Source organism: Sminthopsis crassicaudata, chromosome 1, assembly GCF_048593235.1.
Source record: "Sminthopsis crassicaudata isolate SCR6 chromosome 1, ASM4859323v1, whole genome shotgun sequence".
NCBI lineage: Eukaryota > Metazoa > Chordata > Mammalia > Dasyuromorphia > Dasyuridae > Sminthopsis > Sminthopsis crassicaudata.
This window is the reverse complement of record NC_133617.1, coordinates 110663857-110683308: the sequence shown is the minus strand read 5'-3', so window position 1 is coordinate 110683308 and position 19452 is coordinate 110663857. Positions and strand designations below refer to the sequence as shown.

Here is a 19452-nt window from a genome sequence, read left to right as displayed (position 1 = left end):
TAAACCTTCTGGGATTTAGGCTGAAACTGATTTACAGTAAAGAGGGGAGGGGGCAGGGAAAGCACTTGGACATTTATCAATTCAGGCTGCTTGGCTTTCAAAGTTAATGGCTCATCCTGGTGGGGAGGGCTGAATCTGGACCCAGAGATCCTTCCAGCCCTCCCTCATCCATTGGAATGTGGTGCTTATTTTACTGAATTGTGTATTCCTGTTTATCTTGGGAAATCACTTTTTCCAGTTGCTAAAGGAGGCTGGAAGGCCCAAATGATATTTCTAGGGTGTGTTTATGTCAGTGCCTGTGACGGGGAAGGGAGACTGAGATGAAGGAAGATTGTGGTCTTAATACAAAGCAGACACTTGCGTAATAGAAAGTATTTGAATATATGAAGAGTCTCCTAAGTTTAGACTACTTTTTCACTATCCCAACTTTCTCCTTCCCCATCCCTATCTCCTTCCTGTCCATGTTATTGTGGGGCATGAGAATCTGAAAGTCAAAGTACCCCAGGGCAGAAGTGAAGATTGTTTTTCTTTTCCTTTACTTCAAGCAGTAAAACCTCAAATCCTTCCTTTCTATCCACCTAAGGAAGTGCCCACCTGTGGTCAGACAAAGCTCAGGTGTAGGCAGTAGTGTGAGGAATCATAGGCTCCATCAGAAGCTATGTAGTCCCATTTGGACATGTCCAGGGTAGCAAATCCTAAGTCATAAACGAATCTTTTTAAACTTTTCTCACTCTTGACCTTTTAACCCAAGAAATTCTTAAGTGATCCTGGGGATATATAGGTATACAAATATAACATTTACTGATAATAAATCATAAATTACGACCCCATATTCAATTATAACACACCATATGGAGTTACAAACCACACTTTAAGAAACTAGAATATAGGGAATAAGGGCCTAAATCTGTATTTGAACCCATGTTCAAACTCCCAATCCAGCACTTTCCCCACTGTTCATTAGTCTGCACCTTAACACTTAGGGAGCATGTGATCCCAAGTATATGATATACATGTAAATATATGATGTAATACGTGGGAGCTATTAGGTACCTCAAAGTTAATCTAATCTGTTACCTCCATTTTATGGATGAATAAATTGAAGCCCAAAATATAGCTAAAAGACTGTCTATAGTGGATGCCTCCATTCTTTTCCTCTATTCTCTTCTAACCCTTTGCAATCCAGCTTCCCACCTTATTTCACCAAATCTTTTTCTTCAGTTCCATATCCGATGGCTTACTCTCAGTCATTCTCCTTGACTTCTCAGAAGCCTTTGACACTATTGATCACTCTCCTTAGTACTTTCTTCTCTTTAGGTTTTTGGAACACCATTTTCTCCTGGCTCTCCTCCTACCTATCTGACCACTCCTTTTCTGTCTCCTTAGCTGGATCCTCATCAACCTCATGCCCTTTGACTATAGGTATCCCTCAGGGTTCTATCCTGGGCCCTTTTCTCTTTTCCTCTAGATTTCTTCTCTCTGTGATCTCCTCAGCTCCCAAGGATTTAATCGCCATCTCTGTGCTGGCAATTCTCAAATCTCTTTCCTGCCTCAATCTCTCTGCTAATATTCAATCTCACATCTGTAAATACCTTTTGGATATCTCAAGCTACATCTTAAATCTCAATCTACCAAAAACAGAACTTGTTATCTAAACCCTCCCTTCCTCCTATTGTTCAGTTGTTTAAATCAGGTCTGACTCTATTTTGGAGCTTTCTTGGCAAAAATACTAAAGTGGTTTGCCTTTTTTTCCCTCTAGCCCATTTTACAGATGAGGAAACTGAGCCAAGTAGAGTTAAGTGACTTGTCCTGGATCACAAAACTAATAAGTATCTAGATTTGCACTCCCGTCTTCCTGACCTCAGGCCTAGTACTTTATCTGCTGGGCTACCTGATTACCCTACTTGGCCCCCTCTTCCTACCTTCCCTATTACTGTGGAGGGTAATCCTTCCAAGCCCAGAAGTCTTTCATTTCTCACTGTCTCTCACTTCCCCACCACCATCTTCCATTCAATCTTTTGCCAAAACTGATTTCACTCAGCAAAAATCTCTCATGTATCCTCCTTCTCTCCTCTGACACTGTCACTCCTGTGGTACAGGATTACTGCAATAGCCTATTGGTGAATCTGCCTGCCTCAGATCTTTCCCCACTCCAATCCATCTTTCAATTAACCACAAAAGTAATTTTCCTAAAACCCAGATAGGGTTGTGTTACTTCTCTACTCAATAAATTCCAGTGACTCCCTGTTACCTCCAGGAACAATTAGAAAATGCTCCACTCAGCATTTAAAACTCTTCACAATGGAGTGCCCCCTCAACCCCTTTCTAGTTTTCCTATACCTTAGTCCCTCACATGTATTCTGTGACCCAGTAATACTGGCCTTCTGGCTGTGCCAGAGATAAAACTGTTTCTCCACTCTGGGTATTTTCTCTGGTGATCCTTCACACCTGGGATGCCTCCATCCTTCCCTCCATATTGTGGCTTCCTTTAAGTTCAAGCTAAAATATCATCTTTTTTTAGAAATATATGTTAAATTTATTGTCTGCATACATATTTAATTGTTGTGCTGCACAAGAAAAATCAAATCAAACCAGTAAAAAGAAAGGCAAAACAAAACGCAAGCAAGCAACAACAAAAAGAGTGAGAATGCTATATTGTGGTCCACACTCAGTTCCATAGGCCTCTCTCTGGGTGCAGATGGCTCTCTTCATCACAAGATGCCTGGAACTGGTCTGAATCATCTCATTGTTGAAGACAGCCACATCCATCAGAATTGATCATTACATAGCCTTGTTTTGCCATGTACAATGATCTTCTAGTTCTGCTCGTTTCACTCAGCATCAGTTCATGTAAGTCTCTCCAAGCCTCTGTATTCATCCTGCTGGTCATTTCTTACATACCAATAATATTCCATAACATTCATATTTATTCAGCCATTTCCCCACTGATGGGCATCCATTCAGTTTCCAGTTTCTTGCACTACAAAAAGGGCTGCCATAAACACAAAATCTCATCTTTTATAGAAAGTCTTTCCTAGCCCTTCTTAATTCTAGTGCCTTTCCTTTTCTTAGTTTCTATTAATGCTGCATATAACTTGTTTGTATACATTTTTGCATGTTGTCTACCTCATTAGATTATAAATTGCTTAAAGACATGCATATCTTTTGCCTTTTTGTATCCTCAGAGCTTAGTGTAGTCCCAGAATTTATTAGAAGCTTAATAAATATTTACCAATGGATTGATTAATAACTCAATTTGTTCTGAGCCTAAAACAGCACTATATGTTATTTACTCTTCCCTTTTATGATGCTGATCTTATCATAACCTATTAGGCAACTTTAAGACTAAGACCTGGATTGGTAAAGGGAGATTCCTCAGCCAGAAACTTCCTAACCTGGAGAAATCACAGATTTCAGCAAATCAGTGGCACTAATTGTACCTAGTAATATAATATCAAATTCTTCACAACAATCTTAGATGGTTTATAAGTATATGAATTCCCATTTTACAGATGGGAAAGTTTGGTCTTATAATTACCCCCACCCTATAGAGGTTAAGTGGTTTGTTCAAGACCATACAAGTTCTTATAATAATATATAATACTTTGTAAACATTTTGGTCATATTAGCTCACTCAATATTAAGTGCTAGGTGCCAAGATTTGAATCCAGTTCTTCTAACTTCAAATGATGCCCACTTTTCAGGTAACATGCCATAATTAGTGGAACCCAGCTCAGAAATAGAACAAACTTACTTAACTTCTAAAGAGAGAGTCTTTGCATTGTACCAGACTATTGTCAGATAGGTGGTAAAAGTATTTTTATTCCCCAGTTTGTTGTTCGGTTCTGACTCTGTTACCCCTTTTGAGGAGTTTTCCTATTAGAGAAACTGGAGTGGTTTGCCATTTCCTTCTTCAGCTCATTTTTACAGATGAGGAAACTGAGACAAAGTTAAGTGAGTTGCCCAGACTTAAGTGACAACTTATAAGTATCTGAGGCAGATTTGAGTCTTCCTAACTCCAGATCTGGCGCTCTATCCATCGTGCCACTTAGCTGCTCTATTCCCTAGTTTATTGATGAACAAATAGAGGTTTAAGAATATTGACAGAGCTCAAAATTATCATTTTATCCATTTTCCAATATATAGCCTCAATAGCGTATTTGATTAGGTTGTGTTAGTACTGTAATAGGAACTAAATTCAGTGTATTTTCATTTTTACCTTTTCTTCTAATCTGGTGCTGATTTTGACCTTTTGAAATCCTGTCTCAGGCATTTATTAACTGTGTGACTCTGGGCACATTACCTAAACATTGTGCTTAGTTTTTTCATCCATAAATGAGGGATTTGGGACATGGTCACGTGACCAATAAGATGGAGGACTAGATGTTTTCTCCAGACCCTACTAAGTAAAAAAAAAATAAAAAATAAAAAAAATTAGTAATTATGTTCCAGAGGCAGAGCACTTACATCTGTTTCCACAGGATAAGAAAGCAAGATGCCTAACAAGGTAACAGCCTTATGAATTAAAAGTGAAGAATGCCAAACCTTAGGGCATTCATTTAACATTCACCAACCTCTGTGCTTCAGTAAGGTAAACAAACCAACTTGTGGCTCATAGGCTGGTGCTTCAGAGCCCATTCAAAGAGTTCCCTCTGCTTAAAGTCTCTGCCAGCAAACCCTACCTCTACTCTTCTCCCAGTGCCCTATTACAACAAGCAACTGACCTCAACTTTCCCCATAGAGAGGGGAAGAAAAAGGAAAAAAGAGGAGGAATTGAATTGAATTTCCTGAGTCCTGGGTGGCTCTGAGTTAGGGAGACTCAAGGCAGTAAAACTCTTCCTAGAGCATCCATTTCACTATCCCCTGATTCCTTGAAAAGTTTAAAATGTTGGTTCATTCTAATCAAAGAACTAAAGATCGGAGGGAACTAATGCAGGAATCCAGTAGGCAAGACTGTGCTGAATCTAGCTGGGGCCAGTCCTGTTGTTACTCCAGAAGCTACTTGGGGAAGGGACCAAGACTGATTAAAAAAAAGTAAATTTCCTAACATAGGAGGAATCTGAAGCAGCTTTATTCCCATGGGAAAAGCCACTACCAAAAATGGGGGCAAATGAGATAGTGAACCCTAGGAGAAAAAAAGACTAAAATTACCAAAAATTTCAGGAGGAAGAAAAATTAGTTAAAAACCTAAAGCATAAACAGAAATTGATACAGGATATACTAAATTAGAAGGGAAGATAATTATTAAAACATCCAGGAGTTACAAATCTTTCTAAATAAAGATTACAAGACAAAAGAAATTGAATTTTACACCTGAAGAAACAGAACTTTGTGGTTTCTCAAGAGAGCATAAAACCACAAAATGGTATTCACAAATACCATTGGAGGAGAAATCAGAATTTTGAAATGTTATAAGAGAACAAATAGAAAAATTTACGGCTTGCACAGAAAAATAGGAAATGCACAAGAGAATAGAAAAACATGAGCACACAGTGACAAGTATCTCCAAAAAAAGTGAACTAGAAAGCAATTGCTTGAGAATACAGTCTGGAAGAAGACAAGCAAAAAGCAGTAACATTAAAAGAATTTATTATTTCTATCAAAGCAAAGCACATTTAATGTGAAGACAAGATGTGTAGAATAAACTTACAGATCATAAACATCCTAAAAAAAATGACAAGTCAAAAAATCTAAGCAACATAATGCAAGAAATAATACAAGGAAACTACCCGGAACTTCTGAATATAAAAAACAAAGTGCCAATCAAAAGATTCCACAGATCCCTTCTTGAGGGAAAAAAACAACAGAATTGTGTTTCAAACTACAAAGCATAGTAGTTAAATTTAATGATTTCATTGACAAACACATTCTGCAAGCAACCAGGAGAAAGCCCTTCCAACATAAAAGAAGAGAAATCTGAATAATATGAGACTATGCTGCATCCATCAGAAACCCCAGAAGGAGATGGAAAAATAAGTTCTTAAAAAGCAAAGTAGTTCACAAAATAGCTCAAAATGTTGTACCCTGAGAACCGAAGCGATGCAAAATAAAAGATAGATGTTCAATAAAAGGAGCATTTGAAATATTTCTACAAATATCAGACAAGGAGATTATTTGACTTACAAGCCATCCAAACACCAGGAATTCAAGAATGATAACTAAATAAAACTTCCAAGGAAAGAATAAGTAATAAAATAAATTATCATCTCTAGAGATCATTAAAAGGAACAAACAGAAAAATAAAAGCATTTATTGGGTTAAACAACGACAATGGATGCATTAATAGATTTCTAAAAATACACAAAGGTAGTAAAGAGAAAAGCATAATTTGAAGAAATAGGAGGTATAACAGTAAAACTACAAACCTGAAATACCATAGACTCAAACCCACAATATATTTTATAGCTGAATCAGTGTATTTTGTGGGACTAAATATGTATAGTCCCAGCACAGAAAGTGAATGAAAGGGGAGACAGGAAGTAAAGGAGGAAACCACATAATATATGACAGGTGATTATACAGTTGGGCCAACAAAGAACATTTTGGGGTACTACCCTCTGGACTTCATTTACCATCCAGAAGTCTCACCACACCCCAGCCTTTCAACCTAGAAGCACACTCTTTACCCTGGAATTCATTGGACTCATTGTAAATAATTCCTTGGACATCTCCCTCTGATCAAATGGCTCCTCCTAGAACTTTATTTTAAAATCCACCCATGCCAGCCAGCCATTCATTCATGAATTCTGGATTTCTTCGACTTTGCTCCAATTGCATCACCTTGGTCTCTCTCTTCCTCCTTCCCCCTTCCAGTTTTCCTCTGGATCTTGTCTTTCTCCATTAAAATATAAGCTCCTTGAGGGGCAGGACTTCTCTTCCTTCTTTGTTTGTATCCCCAGATTTTAGCATCATGCTTCACTCAGAGTAAGTTGATTAATTGATTGATATACTCTATTTACATCAGTGAGGAAAAAAATAAAAGAACAGTTCCATGACTCTTGGCAAGTAGAGGTATTACTGGAGGAGGGTGGAAGAGATGGCATTGGGAAGAACTGAAATATGAGTGGAAAGTAGAAAAATCTCAACTCACTGAGACAAGAGAGTCTCAGGGAAGAAAACTCCCATGGAGAGAAATATATTCAATAATGGGAGATGAGTACCTTACAGTTGATTTAATCTTAAGGAAGAACCCTTCCTATGAGAGAGTATAGTGCCTTCATGGACAACATCCTAGCTTAATAGAAGAGAAATTGGAGCTCTTGGGGGGCATCTAATATAGATGCCCCCCAAGGTGTGAGGGTTTAAAGGTTACTACATGGCCAATGGGAAAGAAAATGATCAAGGGAGGATCTGGGATAGGATTGGATCCTGTGACATTGGAGACAAGATTTCTACTCAGGGCAATGATTCTTTTATCATTACCTTCCTTATGAAATGTTACATCTGAATCTGAGGTAGTATTTGTGCCTTACAACAGAGGTGTCAAACTCTGGAGGCCTGGTATTAGCTAGTAAATAAAATTTAGTACAGCTGAACTGGATTAAAATCTAATTGGGGAGTGTTTAACTAAATAAATACAAATATAGTACAACTTAGATGATGTTAGTTGTGGTTTTCTAAGTCAATATGCTGGTTCTTTGAAAAAGCTAACAAGTGCCAAACTTTTAACCAACCTGACTAAAAAGAAGAGAGCAGAAAATCAAATCAGTTAAGGAACAAGTGAGCAAGATGAAATCACAACAAAAGTAGAAGAAATACACAATATGCCAACAAAGCAAAAAAAGAAATAAAAAATTACAATTCAAAAATATAAACTACCTAAACTAACAGAAGGATTACCAAATAGAGATCTAAAATATTCAAATCTCAGAACATTAGAACTAGCTGTAAAAGAATTACGAGGGAAAAAATATTCTTCTTATGGATTTATAATGATGCTATCAAGCTTTTAAGGAGCAATTAATTACCAGTATTATACAAATTATTGTTAAACATAAACCAACTCCTTTTATGAGACAAATATAGTCCTTATATTTAACTTAGGGAAATATGAAGCAATGGAGCTAAGAAGAATTATAGACCCAATATATCATTAATGAATTAATTGAAAATGTTAAAGTAAAATAATTTTAGTAGAAAATAACAATTTATCCAAGAATTCTTTCATTATGACCAAACTGATTTTATACCAGGCAAGAATGGTTCAATACTGGGGGGAAGCAACAAAATTAATTGTTTTAAAAACAAAAATGTTTAAAACCTAATAATTATCTCAAGAAAGGTTAAAAGCCTTTGATAAAGTACAATGTTAATTTGCACTAAAACTCCTACAAATTATACATATAACAGGATCTTTTTTAGTATAAAAAGTGTCTTTTTAAAACCAAAGTGAGTATCTTTTGCAATAGAAAAACATAAATTTTCTCATTAAATACAGTAATAAAACAAGGATGCCCTTTCTCCTTGCTATTGTTATTTAATTCTAAAAATGCTGACAGTAGTAATAAGACAAGAGAAACAAATTAGAGACATAAAAGTAGTGAAAGGAGACAAAAATATCTTTACTTGCTGATGAAATGAATGTACTTAGAAAATTTCTAAGTAATTAGCAAAAAACCTAATTGATACAATTAATACTTAGAGCAAAGTTTTGGGCTACAAAATAAGCCCACAAAAATCAATAGCATCTCTATATAATAACAACAAAATCCAGAAGTCAATAATAGAAAGAGAAAATAATCACAAAAACTATATAAAATATTTGGGAATCAGTCTTAGAGTATACTCAATGTTTACGTAGATTCAATTACAAAATGCTCCTTAAAGAAATAGATAATTTAAGTGGTGGGAGCAATATCCAGTGCTCATGGTTTGGATAGTGCCAATATTTTAAAAAATATAATATTTCCAAAGTAAACTTAGGGTTAAATCAAATTAACCAAAAGAAGGCAGAAAAAATTCAAAATTAAAAAAATATTAATTTATTTGGAGGAATAAAAAGTTCTCGAGTAGTCAAGGGAAATAATGTAGGAGTAATGAAATGAGGGGAGAATAGCAGTTGCAGGTATCAAAATATGTGGCATCATTTTTGGTATTGATTAAAAACTAAAACTGGACAGAGACCAGAGAGAATTAGAAATAAAGAGACTCCCTGATTTTATATAGAATAGTAATAGCCAACATTTATATATCACATTAAGTTTTTCATTTAGTATTGAACTACTTGTTTGATTCTCATAACAACCTTGGAAGAGTTTAAGTAACTTACTCATGGGCTAATTAGTGTCAAAGGTAAGATTTGAACCAGGTCTTCCTGATTTTAAATCCCATACACACCCACTATGCTACCTCCAGAAAGGATCTGGGTAAAAGGGTGGTGAATTTAGCTTCTCCACTGGAGGATTGGTGGTAGGGTATAGTGAAATACTATCCATGGTGCTGGTGGGAAAACTAAGAAAATTAAAATCATTATTTAACAAGTGAAAGTCTTATGTCTCGTACCTGCAGTTGGAAGCAGAATTAACTCACACAGTATTGGAATCATTTTTGTTGTGCTGAGGGCTCTGGACTATCCCTGAATGACCAACAACCTAAAAGTTCTAATTTTCCTTGGTTTAGAGAAGGTCAGTAAGCCAAGACCAGTGACATTTGTTTAATCCTATTGCCCAGAAGGCAATATAAGGAAGCTTCGCACTGTTCAGTTGCTCTGGCTGAGAAATATCTATATCATTAGGCCAGTAATATTTCCTATTTAGTCAAATCTAGGTTATTAAGGGTTCAAGTCAGTGATCTCTAAGGTCCTTTCAGCTTTTAAAATCAGTGATACTGATTTCATTATCAATGATACAAGCCTAGAACTTAGTGTAAAATTGTTGCCTACATATAGACATGTACGTAAATTTTATTTCATTTTTATTTGTTTTTTGTTTTTGGCAAGACAGGGGGAATTAAATGACTTGTACAAGGTCTTGAATTTAGTAGGTGTTAAATATCTGAGGTTAGATTTGAACGCTGTTCCACCTGACTCCAAGACTGGTGCTCTATGCACTATGCCACCTCTATACCCCCCTAAGTTTTATTTTGGAGACCTTCTTGGATTAATCCAGGTAGAAGCAAAAAAGTCAGGGAAGAGAAATTGGCCCTTTCAGGTTAAGACCCCACCTTGGTACTGGTCGGTGTCAGCCCAGAGTCCTTAGGAGGTCCTGGGCCTCAGTTTCATTTTGGGCCCCAGTACTTAATACATTATGGTCAAGTTTCTTGACCTCTTAGAACTTGTTTCTTCATCTGGAAAACAAGGATAATGATATTTGAAAGCATAATACCCTAGCTTATTTCAAGAAAAGCCTTTTGCAAACCTTGAAAATGTCACAGAAATTGTAAGTGAATACTATTCATATGACCCTTCTAGATAATGTACTTCATTCTGACATTTCACATGGTCTAATGGAAAAAATACATCTTGACCAGAGATTCCCAGGCAGTTTCCTGAAGCTATTGAAACTCCATTGTCCTTTGAATTTTCCCTTTATTCCTTCTGATTTGGGAAACATGAGTGTAAAGAGGTAGGGAATAGAATGCTAAAATTGCATTGTATTATCCTCTAGATTAGACAGTCTGTTATTTCATCTCTTCTCTCTAGTTCTGACCAGTAAGAGGGGAAGGCCTAAAAAAACTTTTGAAAGCGGCCAAAACATTTTGTGTGCATGTTAATGGGAAGAAGTGAAAGGATTGCAGACAGCCTGCCAGGCAAGTGTGTGTAAAACTCTTGTTATTTCATGGTGACTAATATTCAGCAAGGAAAATTGGATCCCAAAGTCTAGCTCCATCCCCAAAATTCTATCACCTGGATGCAAGTTCTGTTGCATCTTGTGCCAACAGCTGGGAGTCCATTCACGTGAGTGGGTGGAGCCAGGTTTCTTTTCTCCTTGAACTACGGAGCCTTTCCTCTGAGATTGTCTCCAATTTATTCATCTTTGTACATAATTGTTTGGAAGACAGAACCTCCTGGAGAGCAGGGACTGTTTTTGCCCTTCTTGATATGCTCAGCACTTAGCATAGTACCTGGCACAAAATAGGTGCTTGATAAATGCTTGTTAACTTGACTACACTTGTAAGGTGACCTGAGGGAAGGAGCTGTGATTTTCATGTGTTACTAGTCTTCCTCACATACCTTGGAGCTTACACAGCTGATCCCCAAAATATTTCTCCTTCTGGAGCAGCCACATGGATAAAAAGCTATGCTCGGAATCTGGAGAGCTGTATTCATATCAGGCCTTTTAAATTTACTAGTTGAGTGTCTTTAGACATATCACTTAATTTTTCAGTGTCCGAAGCCAAAGTTTCTTAAACTCTGGTTGGTGATCCCTTATAGCATTGCATTATTGAATTGGGGGTCACAGAATTATGGTTCATTATCATAGATGTTTGATTTATAAACCTATTTTATGTACCTATTTACATACCTGGAATCAAATCAAAATTTCTCAGGCAAAAATGGATCACAAGTGAGAAAAGTTTAAGAAGTCCTATCCTAGACAACTTTCTAAAACAGTAAGTAACAGACACACTGTCAATCCAGGATTACTAGAGGGAGTTTTCCCACAGCCATTATATAACAAGTCTAGACCAAGAAAGAAATGTTGTCTTTCACCCTCCCCCATTTCCAAAAGCAAGGCTCCCCAAGAAACATCTTTCATCTTTTCTCTGACTAGAAATACAACTATTTCTAGTAAGAGTAATTAGAAAGGAGGTAGAGGTATGATTACCATGTATCGAAGGCTTGCCCTCTGTACATGTTAATTTCTTAAACTCAGGATTTAGCCTTTAAGACTCAGTAGTTGATGAATCATGTGTAACAGTCATTCCTTCTTACTTTCCAAGAACTAGAATAAAAAGCAATGTGAATATTAGCACGGTTTCTATTTAGATCCAATAAATGTACAAGCTGACTTCTACTAGTGGCTTTCCACTAAGATTTTTTTCCCCCTTCTGGAGCTGGCATGTAAGTTTAGTGTTGCTATAGATTGCAGATGGGACGACACTCATTCACCACGTTGAAGAGTTTGTGTTGATATTGCTGTTGTGAAAATGCACATATTGGCATCTCTGCCTTCTATAGGACTGTGACTCATTTTTTTTCCTCCCTCCATCTCATGCAACTTTTGCTCACAGCCTGTTGGAGAAAATTGACACATTGGCTCAGGATGTCATGATTGCCAACTCAGAATCTTGGATCATTTAAATCAGTTATGACAGATGTGATTATTTACAAGAAAATAGAAGTCACTATAATTAGACCGTCAGAGGAGTACATTTGGGAGGAAGATGAGAAAGCACAATTTTAAACTGGCAGAGTTTATTTTTGAGTTTTAACTCTGGCGGGGCAGCTTTTTCCCTTAAGAGGTATACAAGATGGATTGGGTTGTCTTGATGTCCTAAATCAAATATCAAGTTTTTTAAGGGGGAAAAAGTGTTTTATTGATTTTTAAAATTACTATTACTTCTTAATGATTTTTTTACCTTATGTCTGTAGAACTTCCTTTGTAACAAAGGAGGAGGTATAGCTGAGGAAAACAAATCAGAACATTGGTTTTGTCTAACAATAATTATTTTAATAATGATAGCTAGCATTTATATAGAGCTTTAAGGTTTACAGAACAAGTCTTATCTCATATCCTCCTTACAACAACCCTAGGAGGTAAGTGCTATTCTACACATGTGGAAGTTGAGGCAAACATGTTTAATAGGGCAGTCATACACAACCAAACTGCAGAGTCCCTGATTTATAGGACAGCTAGATGGCCCAGTAGAGTGCTGGACCCATATTCAGGAAGAGTCCTCTTGCTGAGTTCAAATCTGGCTTCAGATTTTTTACTAGATGTGTGATTCTGGGCAAGTCACTTAACGCTGCCTTAGTTAGTTTCCTTACCTTTAAAATGAGCTGGAAGAGGAAATGGCAAGCATTCTTCAGTGTCTTTGCCAAGAAGAGCCCAGATAGGATCAAGAAGAGTCAGGTACTACTGAACAACAAACTTCCTGATTCTGAAGTCCAGTGCTCTATTCAGAGGGGCTTAGTAAATCTCTGATAATGTAAACTTCCTATTCCACCCATAATCCACTCCCCCATTCTATCTGTGGCACTTTCAACCCAACAAAGTGACTCTTGGTCACTGCATTAGTCAGAGTTGGTTGGTTTTCCTTAGATTGCTGTGATTGTATATATTATTCTGGCAATTCTGTTTACTTCAGCCTGCATTTTATTGGATTTTCATGACATATATACCAGAATTCTGTCCTTCCAGATTGGTATATGCTTTGTTCTTTCATTCATTCATATAAGCAATTAGTTTGGGCAATATGATGTTAGAGACATCATGTAGTAGAGCTACATGATCCCAAAGATCTCTGTCTGTACCAAGATATACACAGATGAAGATGGGGTCAGGGAGATCTCCCTATTCTAATCAGGGAGATTAGAATGTCTGAAAGAGACATGTGCACAGTGTGGTACCATGGGAAAGACATTAGATTTGGATTCAGAGAATCTGGGTTCAAAACCTGTCCGTGCCATTTTTCATCTCATCTCATCTGAAAGATGATGAAATTAAAGAATTTATTTCTAAGACCCCTTCTATCCTTCTTGTGAGTCCTTAGCTAAGTTGTGGCAATTAGCATAGTGCCAGGCTCATAGTAGGTGGTTAATAAATGTTAATTGATTTGATCCTATTGAGTAAGAAGTGATAATATTCCAAATTAGAACACAGCAAAATACATAAAAGTAGGAAGGGAGAAAATTCAGGTTAAGAGCAATCCTTTCCAGCTAAAGTATTCAGCAAAGACATCATGTAGTTAAAGACAGTTGAGTTTTATTTTAAAGAATTAATAAGATGTTAAGGAGTCAGACCGAGGGTGATTGGAGGAGAGAATTACAAGTATAGGAAATGGGGTAAGCTAAGGCTTCAGAGACAAGTCAGCTTGAGGGATGTTTGGGGTTGGTAGCAGTGTTCTTTCTAGGAAAATACTATGTACATTCCTGCAGCCTATACTTTGCCCACTCAATCCACTCATTTAAATGGACATCCTCATTCTTCTCTAAATGATTCCTGTTCCGAGTCCAACTTCAGGCTCCCACCTCCTCCAGGAATCCTACCTTTCCCTAAAGCTTTCCATCATCCATTCTTAAAGGGCACTGTTCTTATTTGTCCTTCCTTGTCGAAGAGGATCAGGACATCAGGGAGGTGATGCCATGATATGCAAGAGAATTGGATTTGAGAAAGCGAGGACGGTGCAAGGTCACCAGCCTCTCTGGACCAGCTGAGTCCAGTAGCCAGATACAGATCAGAATAACTCTATAGAGCAGTAACCTGTAGCCTAAAGACAGCACTTATACATATGTTGTTTGAGGATATTTCTTGAGCTTTTTAAGTGACTATGATTTTCTTGCTTCCTCATCAAAATTATAAATTCCTGAAAAGAAGAAACTTTATATGAGATAATATTTGTAAATTAGTTAGCATAGTGCCTAGCACATAGTAGGTGCTATATAAATGCTTATTCCCCTCCTTCCCTTACTATCCTAGTGCGCATCTCTTCTCCATCTTAACTCCTATAACTAGTTTAGTGCTTGGAACCTAGACAAAACTTCAGTTGAATGTACTTTTTATAAGAAATAATTGCCATGTAATATAGTGGGGAAAGCATTCAACTAGGGATCCAGGAATCTAAATTCAAATCTCAATTTTGGTACTAAGTAGCTTTATTGACTTTGGGTCTTTGAGGCTCTTTTCATCTCAGTTACTTCATCTGTAAAACTACAGGGCAATCAGAAAGAGATTTGGACTATATAGATCCTTTGTAACTCCCAACATTCCAGAATCCTAAAGCTGTTAAGAGGTTAAGATGAGGGGGCAGTAGGTGGTGCAGTGGATAGAGCACCAGCCCTGAATTCAGGAGGACCCAAGTTCAAATGTGGTCTCAGACACTTAACACTTCCTAGCTGTGTGACCCTGGGCAAGTCACTTAATCCCAGCCTCAGGAAAAAAAAAAGAAAAATAAGAGGTTAAGATGAGATAGTATATGTAAAAAGATCTCTTGTTTGTGGGACATTCTTATGATGAGTGTATCCTACTAACCAAAATGCTCTAAAATTTTTACTAGTGAGTTCAGGTGCCCGTGATCCCCATATCAAGTAGCCCTAATCTAGAGTTGGCTCTCTGTGGCACCTCATGAGCCCTTTGGAGACCTCTTTTGTAATCAAACAATTTTCAGAAGATCCCTATTATATACTCCATTACTTTAATCTCTTTAACCTGGCACTCAAGACTATACATATTCTGACATTTTCTCTTTCCATACAGCTCCCCCTCCAGTCTGGACAGATATTTAGTAATTAGAAATCATAACCCCTTCATCCTTATTTCATCCCCTTACTCACCAAAAACAATATCTGATCATACTTGTTGAAATGTTTGAGCAAGGTTCTTTCTATGAAAATACCATGTACATTCCTGTTGTCTGTACTTTGTCCATCTAATCTGCTCATTTAAATGGACATCCCAGTCTTTTTTGAATGATTCCCATCCTCCAGGGTCTGAACCTCCTACATAAAGGCATCTGTCTAGAGTATTGGAACTTATATTCAGAAAGTCCTAAGTTAAAATACCTCAAACACCATACTAACTGCATGACCCTAAACAATTTATTTCACTTTCCAAGCCCAGTTTCCTTCTGTAAAATGAAAGGGATTGGATTCAATGATTTCTAAGGTCCCTTCGAACTAGAATTATGTATATGGAGTGTTTCCCACATCTACTGAATTCTTAATCAGCTTCAGAACCATTTACTACATGTTTCCTTCTCCTCTACTGTGGTCTGCTAAGTTTCATTACAAACCTGAACCTGCAGAACCACTTTGTGCTTTTCTCATGTCCTTATCCTGTATTATTTTGTATTACAGTTATTTGTACATGTGTCCTTTTCCTTTCCAAGACTGTAAGTTTCCTGAGGGGGGAGTCACAGGGTCTCATCCAAATTTTTTATCCTATCCTTGGCACTTAACTGCAAGGGTAAGCACATGAATGTGTATTAAATTAAGCTGAGTTTTCTCTCCTCACCCAATCTTGCCACTAAAAGGAGGTCCATTCTTAAGAGGTTAAAAATTGCTGCTTTCAGTTAGTAGCCCTCTGAAATAGGGGAAGAGAATAGAGTCAGGACCAGAATGTAAATGGGTATAAATATACTACAGGAATTGCTGTGGGCCTGGGAATCCACAAATAGGAGGCTGTGATTACAGGTGAGTACCTTATCTCCTGTGGCCATCGTAGGTGTAGCCCAGAATTTGGAATCAGGAGAAGCCAGAGTTCCCAAGTTCTCTTTGACATTGGTTAACAGTTTGACCACATTTTCCTAGTATTACCTGTTCTAGACACCTCAGAGGATTGTTGGAAAGATCAGATGAAGATTATTCAGAGAAAGCATGTTTGCACACCTTAGAAGCACGCTATAAATGCCAGTGGTTGTTGTCTGTAGCCTTATTTTCCACTTGCCCCAAATCTCAATTATTTAGGGCTAGACAGGGCTTGGAACTCGAGGGCTTCTTATTCCCTCTCTTGTGCCCCAGCTTTGCCTCTCCGGCTGTTGTTCTCTGGAGCTGAACGCTGATAGTAGAAGCTTTCCTGGCTTGGGTGTTCTCCATTGTCAAGTAATTCTAATCATTATTGAGCTGGGCATTGAAAGGGATAATTAGCCAATCACGGTGGCTCAAAGGCCTTTGTCAGAGGCCCCAATTGAACAAAGTCTGAATCAGTTCCAGCCCTTTCTCCCAAACTCAAACTAAGATCTGACATTGAAAGAAGGAGAGAATGTGTACCCACAAAATTCTCTTTTTTTTTTCTTTTAAAAAGATTTGATTTCTTTGTTCTTAAATCATATTGAACAAAATTTTTTTGCCTCTGGGGGAGTTTCATGGGCAATCCTCTGGTCAGAGTGAGTTGCTTGCCATAACCCAGAACTGGGCTATCACCCAGGGGTGACTGTGCCATAAGATTCGAGTGTCACCCTGCCCCCTTAGTCCCTGAGCTTCTCGAATCAGATTAGAATTTTGCTTTCACATGTGGCCTCAGACTGAGACTTGGCACCCACATCCTACCCGGGGAGGAATTTGTTTTTTTGTTTTAGTGCCGAGGACGCTCGCATCCAAACAGGATCTGCGTTGCTTAGGAGTTGATCAGGTCCTGCTGCTTTATTCCCTGCTGAAGTCACAATCCCATGCTTGTCACATCGCAAGTGGTCACTGTAGAAATGATCAGGACCTCCAAAGAGCCAGAATTACAGCTCCATAGGTGAGGGAGGAAGAGAGGGATCGAGCACAAGATGAAAAGAGGGATCCCATGGAACCTGGCAGGCAGACCACTCGGGAACTCAAACCAGGCCTGAGGCCAGTCCCAGGTATTTGCTCTGCTACTTTGATCTCCTCAGCCAAAAAGATGTCTGGAGTACCTGTTATCTGTCAGACCAGTGTGCTAGGTAGGAGGCACTATGTTAGGGAAAAAGGAAGAGCACAGTGGAGGAGTTAGCCAGGGGCAGGGGGTTGGGGGCATTGGGGGAGCCCTGGATTTGGAATTGTAGGATCTCCACAAAGGAATTGGAATCTAAGTGCTGGAACAGACCCTAGAGATCTAATTCAATCCCCCCTTTTTTTATGGAGATGAAAACTGAGAGCCAAGGTGTTCACTTAATGGAAAGCCAGCTAGGAGGCATTTCCTGAGGGCCTGTTTTAAGGAACCTCCCAGGTCTTCCAGTTGGACCCCAGTCTACAACATGAATTCCTCCTACAGCATCTCTGACTAACTTCTGCTTGAAGAACTCCAGGGATAGGGAGCTCACTACTTTTCAAGGCAGCCCTTTGGGGGAGCTCTTACTAGTTTAAGGAAGTTTTTCCTTGAATAGAAGAATTTGCTTACCTTTCACTTTTTAATTCTGCCCTCTGGGGCCAAGTAGAAGAGATAGAGTCTCTTTTTTTCTCATGAAAAACCAGGTTCATCTACTAGTTTCTAGCACAGGAGATGATGCCATATGCGAGTTACTTTGCAACCATGTGATACCAAGTAAGTGGAAGCTGATTTTCATTGATGTTTTTAAGATACTTCTCTGGTTCTAAAGCTCATAAAGAGAGTTGGGCCAAATATTGAAAAGTGAAATGACAGGGACATAATACAGGAGTGGCTGAGGAACATGTGAATAATTGCCAGAGGAGAGCAGACTCAGTGACTATTTAGCTGGATGAGATTGAGGTGGATTAGAAGGGGAGAGCATCATGGGGAAAGAAAGGAATGAGCAGGGCCTCGAGAGGCAGTGTCATGGTATGGAGAGGACTCTGGACATGGAATCATGGAAGCCCTGGACTCCTCTTTGCTGTGTGAATTTAAGAGACCTAGATGAAAAAATCATCCAGCCAGGTCACATCTGGAGTACTGTGTCCAATAAGAGCTGGTCCCACGTATAGGAGGGACATGGGTTAATTGGGAATAACGAGAAGGGATAACCAAAATAGTAAAAGCCAAAGATTTTTGCCATGTGAAGATTGGTTGAGGAAGTAGACATGTGTAGTCTTCATAAGGAAAAAAAAACGCAGGGACAGGAATATTGGATATTTTTAAGAAATGTTTTAAGGGTTGTCATTTAGAAGAGGAATCAGATTTATTCTCTTGGAGTCCAGATTTCAGAAGTAGGAGCTCTGAGCAGAAAAGGAAAATTTGGGGTGGAAGTTGGGCAAAAATGAGAAATGTCCACAAGTGGAATGAATGAATGGGCAGGTTTTTCCTCATTGGAATTCTTCACAAAAAGACTAGAAATAGAGACTTTTGTCCAATCATGGACTGGATTGGGATGACCACTAAGATACTTTCCAACTCTGAAATTCTGTAATTCTCTGCTAGTCTGATCATTATCTGAAGCTGAAATTCTTTCTACTGCATCTCTTACCAGAAAGTGGTTATACAGCCTGGCAACCTCAAGGGGAGAACTCCAGTAACAAACTTCTAGACCAATGGCTCCCAACCTGTAGGCAATGAATAGGGACCTCTGTATTTGTCACTAAGAATCCATGCCCAGCAACATAGCAAGCAATGAGTACAAATATGTGTACTATCAGGAGATTATTGTAATGTTATTCTGCTTTTTGCTAGCCCAAGTCAGATCTCAATCATGATAAGCAAAATAATTCATGGCTTATATTTATCTAGTGCTTTGGGGTGTATACAGTGATGATGATGATGATAATAATTAACATTTATGGTGATACCTATTATGTGCCAGGGCAGGTACATGGTGCAGTGGATAGAGTGCCAGGCCTATTGTTAGGAACTCATCTTCTGGAGTTCAAATATGACCTCAGACACTTATTAGGCGTGTGACCCTGGACAAGTCACTTAACCCTGTTTGCCTCAGTTTCCT

General features: G+C 38.2%; 1 protein-coding gene across 15 annotated transcripts in view; it reads left to right on the top strand.

Moving 5' to 3' along the window:
- ZHX2 (zinc fingers and homeoboxes 2) overlaps nucleotides 1-19452 on the top strand; it is a 220918-nt gene that overhangs the window by 36816 nt on the left and 164650 nt on the right. For 3 of the 15 annotated variants that reach the window (XM_074266386.1, XM_074266335.1, XM_074266269.1), the window contains exon 1: nucleotides 41-17445. The exons of 11 other annotated variants lie outside the window; for them this stretch is intronic. The gene's annotated coding sequence lies outside the window, so the exon portion shown is untranslated. Of the gene's footprint in view, nucleotides 1-40; nucleotides 17446-19452 lie in introns of those variants that run through there. One more of the 15 variants, XM_074266417.1, reaches the window with a different exon arrangement.